The sequence below is a fragment of the Nicotiana sylvestris genome, chromosome 4 (genome assembly GCF_000393655.2).
Source record: "Nicotiana sylvestris chromosome 4, ASM39365v2, whole genome shotgun sequence".
In the NCBI taxonomy this organism is placed as follows: Eukaryota; Viridiplantae; Streptophyta; class Magnoliopsida; order Solanales; family Solanaceae; genus Nicotiana; species Nicotiana sylvestris.
The window spans coordinates 37,024,841-37,033,690 of record NC_091060.1 but is presented as its reverse complement, the minus strand read 5'-3'; positions in this window follow the sequence as shown (position 1 = coordinate 37,033,690).

The window sequence follows — 8,850 nt, the reverse complement described above, 5'->3', positions numbered from 1 at the left end:
ATTTCATAATCTTGGACCTTGATTATATCACTCCTTTCATAACAATATTTTCTTTGTAAGCTCTTTCTAGATCTTTCTCAGTGTGCTATTTAAAAACCCATGATTGATTGTCCAGAGATATAATAATCTTTACATAATCAAAGACTACTCTTCAATCTTCCTTTCTTGTAGCTTTTCAACGTGCTTTTCTTTCCTTCTTCATTAGACCAATTTATTTGCTTCGTACTGCACATTTGCACTGAAAAATATTTCTTTCCTTGTAACACAGTTTCCTTCGAACAACTTCATTGCCTTGTAAACTCCTCGGACTCGTTCCTTCCAATAACTTCATTTTTCCTTAATCATATATTCTTCTTGACCTCCTCCCCATGTTGTATCACTTTGCAAATAGATATTCTATTACCTTTTTCTGATTGCTGAAATATTCTCGTGCTCTTCTACTTATGGTAAATTTCTGCATGTACAAATTTAACCTCTTATTTAGACAACCCAACAGAATTTCAATCTTACTTTGAGTTTAGGTCTTTGTCACGACCCAAAAACTGACCCGGTCGTGATGGCGCCTATCGTGAAACTAGACCAGCTGACACAATTCCTGAATCAACCATTATTCAATAAAAGTCATTTTTATGCCATTTATTAATCAATAATCTCATGATGTAAGTTTAAATGAACAGTACAGAATAAATACACAAGCCCGACATAGGGTATCACTAGTCATGAGCATCTACTACAATTGTCCAACAACATCAAGACCAATATGCCCAGGAAAAAAAATCACAAGAATAAATAAGGAAGAATAAGGAGGGAGAAAAGCAGGGTTGCGACAGCCAGACAGCTACCTAGCTAACTCCGATGAACCTGCCACCGAGCTTAGAAATACTTGAATCTGCACACATGGTGCAGAGAGTAATGTGAGTACGCCAACTCAGTAAGTAATAAAAGTAAATGAAGACTGAGCAATAAGAAATCATGTAAACCATGTCATAACACCATAGTGGTTACAGTATGTTCCCAAAACAGTTACCATTCAAATCATTTCGTTAATTTCCAACTTCAGTAAAATCCTTTAGAAAATATCTTTCTAACCTTTTCAATAGAGGTTTAATGAAATATATATATATATATATATATATATATATATATATATATATATATATATATATATATATATATATATATATATATATATATATAGTGAAAGTGATGAAAATCATAATCGGCCCCTCGGGCAAAAACATAGTTCATATACAACCCATCGGCCAAACAAAAATCCATAAAACATCTCATAACTTAAAAATCTCAGTAGAAGTAAATAAGCAAAATCAATGACTAATTCCGAACACCTTGTGAAAATTCCAGTATAAATGAAAGTTGTTTAAAGAATTTGTTTATCATTTTCAATAGAGGCTCGGTATAAAGATGAGTGAAAGTAGTAATTTAATAAACATATTCAGTAGAGACTCATTTTAAGGAGGAGTGAAAACAGTGATTCCATAAACATGCCCCTCAGGAAAAGCATCACTTGTATATGTGTATATATGTAGCCCCTCGGGCAAGCCTCTCAATTACTCATGACTCAACTCTCAACAATCAACGCTGACACTCAGCACTCACGCTCCATATGTACCATATAATAACCATTGTGGCGTGCATCCCGATCCATATATCACTACGGCGTGTAGCCCGATCAATATATATAGTCGACTGCGCTCACTGGGGGTGTGCAGACTCCGGAGGGGATCTTATAGCCCAAGCGCTATATCGCTGCGGCGTGCAGCCCGATCCATATACATACATACATACATGTATACATATATATATATATATATATATATATATATATCTCAGTCATTAACCTCACAATCAAACCCTCGGTCTATCTCAGCCATCAACCTCACAAGCCACTCGGACTATCAGTAAAATAGGGCGTTCAACTCAAAATATCATTTATAGTATCAAAATTTAGTAAATAAGGCTGAGTTAAGAAATCAATAAAATACAGCATGACTGAGTACAATTATTAAGTCAAAAACAGTGAGGAACAGTAGTTAAAAAGCTCCATAAGGGTCCAAAATAGTTGGCACGAGGCCCAAGTATGACATTCCGCCCAAAACATAGCAATACTTTTTGAATATAATGATATCAAATAGTTTTCAATCAAATATGCGACTTAACTATCGTACGAGATGGACCAAGTCATAATCCCCAATGGTGCACGACTCCACGCTCATCATCTAGCATGTGCATCACCTCAAAGTAGCACAACGATGTGAAATTCAGGGTTTCATAACCTCAACACAACATTTAGAATCATTATTTACCTCAATCCGATCCAAACTCTAGCCCGCAATGCCTTTGCCCCTTGAATTGGCCTCCAATTTCTCCAAATCTAACCAAAATCAGATTCATACCATCAAAATATGCTAAGGGAACAAAGCCCACTCGAAAATAACCAATTTACATCGAAAATCCCAAAATTGGCATAACCTGGCCCCCAGTCCCATGTCTCGGAATCCTATAAAAATCACATCAATAGAATCCTTGTCCTCCCACGAGTCTATACATACTAAGAACATAAAAAATCGGACCTCAAATGGCCCCTCAAATCCCCAAATTAAATGATACAAATTAAGATAAAATCATGGTATTTAACCAAATTTGGGTGAAGAACACTTACCCCAATCACTCCTCTGAAAATCCCCTCCAAAATCGTCTTCTCCCGAGCTCCATAGTTCCAAAATGCAAAAATGGCCGAAATCCTCGAAATAGAGTACTTTATAAGGCTGCACAGGTTTCCTCATTCGCGAACACGGAATGACCATCGCATCTGCGATGAAGAAAAATATCGGCTCCCAAAATGCTCTACGCGTTTGCGGCACAAGCCTCGTGAACACGATACCTACTGGAGACATAACTACGCGAACGCGAAGAACACAACATCAATACATTGCGAATGCGACACCCAAAGAGCGAACGCGAAGAACAGAATTCACCACCTCCAGAACACTCTTCGCGAATGCGAGTCCCTGACCGTGAATGCGATGACCAAAAATCTCTGCAACAAAAACCAACAAAACTGCCAAGTCCAAAGTCCAAAAATTGATCCGTTTAACACCCAAAACTCTACCGAGGCCCTCGGGACCTCAACCAAACATGCCAACATATACCATATCGTCTTTCAAACTTGTTCCAACCTTCGGAACGCTCAAAACAACATCAAAACATCAAATCATCATCGGATTCAAGCCTAAGAATCCCAAAAAACATCCGAATTTCGAATTCGATCAAAATGTCTATCAAACCTCGTCCGAATAACCTGAAAGTTTGTACGCACATCACAAATGATACAATGGACCTACTCCAACTTTCGGAATTCCATTCCGACCCCGATATAAATCTCACCTATCAACTGGAAAATGCCAAAATCGCAATTCGCCAATTCAAGCCAAAATCTTCCACAGACCTCCAAAATACATTCCGATCACGCTCCTACATCCCAAATCACCTAACGGAGCTATCCAAATCATAAAAAGTCCATTCCAAGATCATATACTAACAAGTCAAAACTTGGTCAAACCTTTCAAATTTTAAGCTTCAAACTGAGAACTGTTCTTCCAAATTCATTCCGATTACCCTGTAAACCAAAACCAACAATTTACATAAATCATAATACATCACATGGGGCTAGTCGCGCCCAAGAACTGGCAAGAAAAATGCAAAAGCTCAAAATAATCGGTCGGGTTGTTACATCCTCCACAACTTAAACATGCGTTCGTCCTTGAATGTACCTAGAGTTGTTCCGAAAACCATAAAATTGTTGTGTAACCTTACCATGCACATACCCAAGGGCGATCCCACGTCACCCTATCTCATATAGGCCCGATAACACAATGTAACTGAAATTTCACAATCCAACCTTGCCCTTAAACCTTAGAACCACATTTCCACTTCTGAAATCATCTTCAAGATCAGAACCTCACATCTATACTCTGAATAAGACCGAACAAGATGTAACAAACCATACCTGCAGCCTCAAATGCAATTGCATGATAAACCACATAGCTCAACTCTCGTAGCGATAACTTCTATTCACAGCCGTTGCTCAAAACATCCGGATTTCGATAATATGCCTCTAATCAAATAAAGCCTAATTCCAACACTTCTGTATAATGCCAATGATAAAAGAAACACGCAGATTCGTAATCATTTCTCAAATCAACCATTCATGAAGCTCCCTCTCCTTTGGTAAGAACCATAGTAAATTTTTAAGCCGAACCTCGATATTGTCCTTCCAACATGCTGAAACCGAATCCATTTGCATTCATTTTAGATCCCAACGATCTCATCTAATCCAACACAACTACTCTGGTGAGATAACACATCAATACCACCTAAAGCCACAACTCATGCAATCCGCACACTAATAAGCAACAATCCGAACTTACTTAAATCATGAAAAATGACTCCAATGAGAGAGTTGTATTGCAAGCTCACCAGTACCACCACAACACAATGATGAGACCCCATCACACATCGTAGAACCAGAACGCACAAATCTAACCCGAAGGATCACACCTCGACATAACTTAGCCGCAATGCGCGACCCTATCCAAACACTGGTTCGCATGAGACGCCTCAAATCACCATGCTCAAAATCATCAACCAAGCGTAATTTGATGCCTAGAACCCAAAAGTGAATCACCATAACCATGGAGAAGCAAATGACGTAATGACATATCAGTCCGAAAGAACATACCCAATACGTAACAAATCATGCAATGCCCAATTACCCGTCTCGTGCAAATTTCGCTATAAAGCTCAAATGGAATCGCACCATATACGGATATAACCAACAAATCACAACTCATCGTAAGACAAAAGAGTAACTCATAGATCACTCCAGAACATGGATAAGCTCAACAACAATTGAATGACACATCTCTCAACAATAACAGTTCAGAGTCAACAATTCCGACCTGGTGCAGAACACACATCCATGTTGGGCCTACCAATGAACCACACATTAACTCTGGTCACCCACAACATATAAATAACTCTCCGAAGGTTCACAATGACTGAATCATAGAACATACTATCATCTGACTAGCTTACCCATATTTTTACAGTCCACAACCACGAAATAACCTGTTTATGAAAACTCCCCATCTCTAAATCAGCGCACGAATCACCATATCTGATCCCAACTCCACTGCCCGAGTATCTAACACATCCCTACTACTCGATTATCCCACGGGGGGGGGGGGGGTACTTCTAAAACTTCTTTTGTGCCACCAAGCAAACCTTAAATATCAACAATCGATCAGACAAGATAGTGCCACAATACCAATAAAGTAGCCATAACTCAAACACTCGCCCTTTCTAAAATGTATATCCTTATCAAGCCACACCAATTAGTGACCTCATTTATCTAGTCATCTGAAGTTGTCCATGCTGCCTAAGAATTTATGACCTTACACATGCAAATCACAACCATACACAACACACTACATATACCATACCATGTTATGATAAATATGAGAACTTCATAATTCACTCCGAGCTACAAGCAACTACGTACTCAGCCAACCAAGAACTTTTCCATTTGATCCTATCTAGGAGAAAATCATTATACATCCTATGCTCCACATGCTAGTAGAAAATATACATCTCTAACAGTGGTAGAAACCATCAAAAACTCTCTGAATTCCATTTGCACAAGACCAAACCGTCAGAACTAAATTCCTCTAACTCAATACGCAGGCCATCAAAACCTAAGAGCATTGCCACAAAACACATGTAGAAACCCAGTGCATCATAAGCACCCATGAACCGATCATATCCGTTACCCTGCCGATCCAACCTACTACCAAGCTGTCCTAATTATCGGAGTTCCTTCCGAATTGCCTTTAAATTGATATGTTTCCTTGCTAGTACACCACTATCCTTAACTAAAACTTGCCCCACGAACTTTAGCTAAAAATCACATCGCCCTAAGGCTTATAAACCCTCGCATTCCTCTGAAACACCCCAAAAAGTATCACATCCGAGATACGCGCTCTGAGAAGACCTTCTGTGAATCTAAAGTCATTACCTTCACATCCCTGATACTGATGTGTAGAATCTACAATAATATAGAAATACCACGAGTCTTGACACCCTCCAATGCAAACCTCAGTTTCTAGCCAACTATAAAACCTAGAAATCTCCAATTATTACATGTAAAAATCTTGAACCCATTAGACCCATTCTCAAGAGTTGTCCACTCTAATCAAACCTCACTTAAATTGATTAAACAGACCAGATGACCTATGCTCCATTAGCACTCCAATACCGCAGAAAGTAACCCCACCTTAATGCATCCAGATAGATTCCTGCTCCATGTACATTACATCCTTCACCAATAACAACTCAAGTCATTCCATATATTCTTATACGCCCATGAAGCATAACATAACCCCTATCCAAAATTTCCTTTATTCAGGTCATCCTCGATATTAACCTCTGTAAGCCATAACTGATTCACCAATATGCCCCAAACTGGAACCATCATAGTACATAACCGTGCAATCAACTGATCAATAGCAGACTCCCCCCACTTGGCTCAAAGCCATAGATCAAAACACACCATAACTAATAATGCATATACTCTATTACTGCCATAATACCATAGTGAGATTACACTCAGTCCTTCATAAGCTCGTGCAACACAAATCATCTAGTACTTCGAATCATTTGCAAAACTCGCGTTCACTTTTTTAACGGTCAAGACAACTTTTTTACGCGACACAAACTCAAACTGCCGCACGTATAAAAGAGGATTCACAACAACCATCATAGGGACCACGCAACTTCAGAACACTCCGCAGAAAATAATCCACTTGCTTAGCCTCAAACTGGAATCTCTCTATATTCTTCCATAATCATAACTATTACCCGGTCACTTACCTTTCCTAAGTCTGAACTCATATCACGACATGCAATTTAGTCCATTTCCCAACTAGACAACATGAAAAAAGATCCTTCATCATGCCCACAACTCAGGCTATACATCAACTCACGATGAAATCAAGCATCGGATAGTTCTTACTACCCCCAAGGAGACCCTTCTCGCCTCATTCAAATCACACGAACACATTTCGTAGTCACATCACACCCATCACATAACTATCCAGTCACCACTTCCCTTAATAGGGACACTATCGAACATATAAATCTAAAAACACGCGCTCAGAAAATTAATAGCACAAGGCTCAAGCTATCGGTAAGTCCGGTCTCAAGTCCTCCAGATTGGTCCAACATCAACACACAAAAATCATATCTCTCCCCTTGATTAGGTAATCACAAGCCATCGATGCATATCTGATACTGAGCGCTCATGCACGCATACGAACGCATGGAAGGATATTGAAGAGTTACATTTCAAGCCGAATCAAGGACGCACTACAAGAATTCAAGAATGTGAAGTAATTGCTAAAGGTTCTGCAGCCTACCGAGGATAAGTACAGACGTCTCTGTACCGATCCGCGAGACTCTACTAAACCTGCTCATGACTCGTGAGACCTATGTAACGTAGGCTCTGATACCAACTTATCACGACCTAAAAACCGAGCCAGTCGTGATGGCACATATCATGAAACTAGGCCAGCCGATACAATTCCTGAATCAACCATTATTCAATAAAAGTCATTTTTATGCCATTTATTAATCAATAATCACATGATGTAAGTTTAAATGAACAATACAAAATAAATACACAAGCCCGACATGGGGAGTCACTAGTCATGAGCATCTACTACAATTGTCCAACAACATCAAGACCAATATGCCCGAGAAAAAAAATCACAAGAATAAATAAAGAAGAATAAGGAGGGAGAAAAGCAGGGCTGCGATAGCCAGACAGCTACCTTGCTAACTCCGATGAACCTACCATCGAGCTTAGAAATACTTGAATCTACACACATGGTGCAGGGAGTAATGTGAGTACACCAACTCAGTAAGTAATAAAAGTAAATGAAGACTGAGCAGTAAGAAAGCACGTAAACCATATCATAGCACCATAGTGGTTACATTATGTTCCCAAAACAGGATACCATTCAAATCATTTCGTTAAATTTTCAAGTTCAGTAAAATCCATTAGAAAATATCTTTCTAACCTTTTCAATAGAGGTTTAATGATATATATATATATATATATATAGTGAAAGTGATTAAAATCATAATCGGCCCCTTGGGGCAAAAACATAGTTCGTATACAACCCCTCGGCCAAACAAAAATCCATAAAACATCTCCTAACTTATAAATCTCAGTGGAAGTAACAAAGCCAAATCATTGACTAAATTGCGAACACCTCGTAAAAACTCCAGTTTAAATGAAAGTTGTTTAAAACAATTGTTTAACATTTTCGATAGAGGCTCGGTATAAAGATGAGTGAAAGCAGTAATTTAGTCAACATATTCAGTAGAGAATCATTTTAAGAAGGAGTGAAAATAGTGATTCCATAAATAGACCCCTCAAGCAATGCATCACTCGTACATGTGTATATATATAGCCCATTGGGCAAGCCTCTCAGTTACTCATGACTCAACACTCAACAATCAGCACTCACACTCAGCACTCACGCTCAATAGGTACCATATAATAACCGTTGCGGCGTGCAGCCCGATCCATATATTGGTATGACATGCAGCCCGACCATATATATAGTCGACTACGCTCATTGGGGGTATGCAAACTACGGAAGGGCTCCTACAGCCCAAGCGCAATATAGCTGCAGCGTGCAACCTGATCCAACATATCGCTGCGGCGTGCAACCCACTCCATATATCGCTGCGGCGTGCAACTCGATC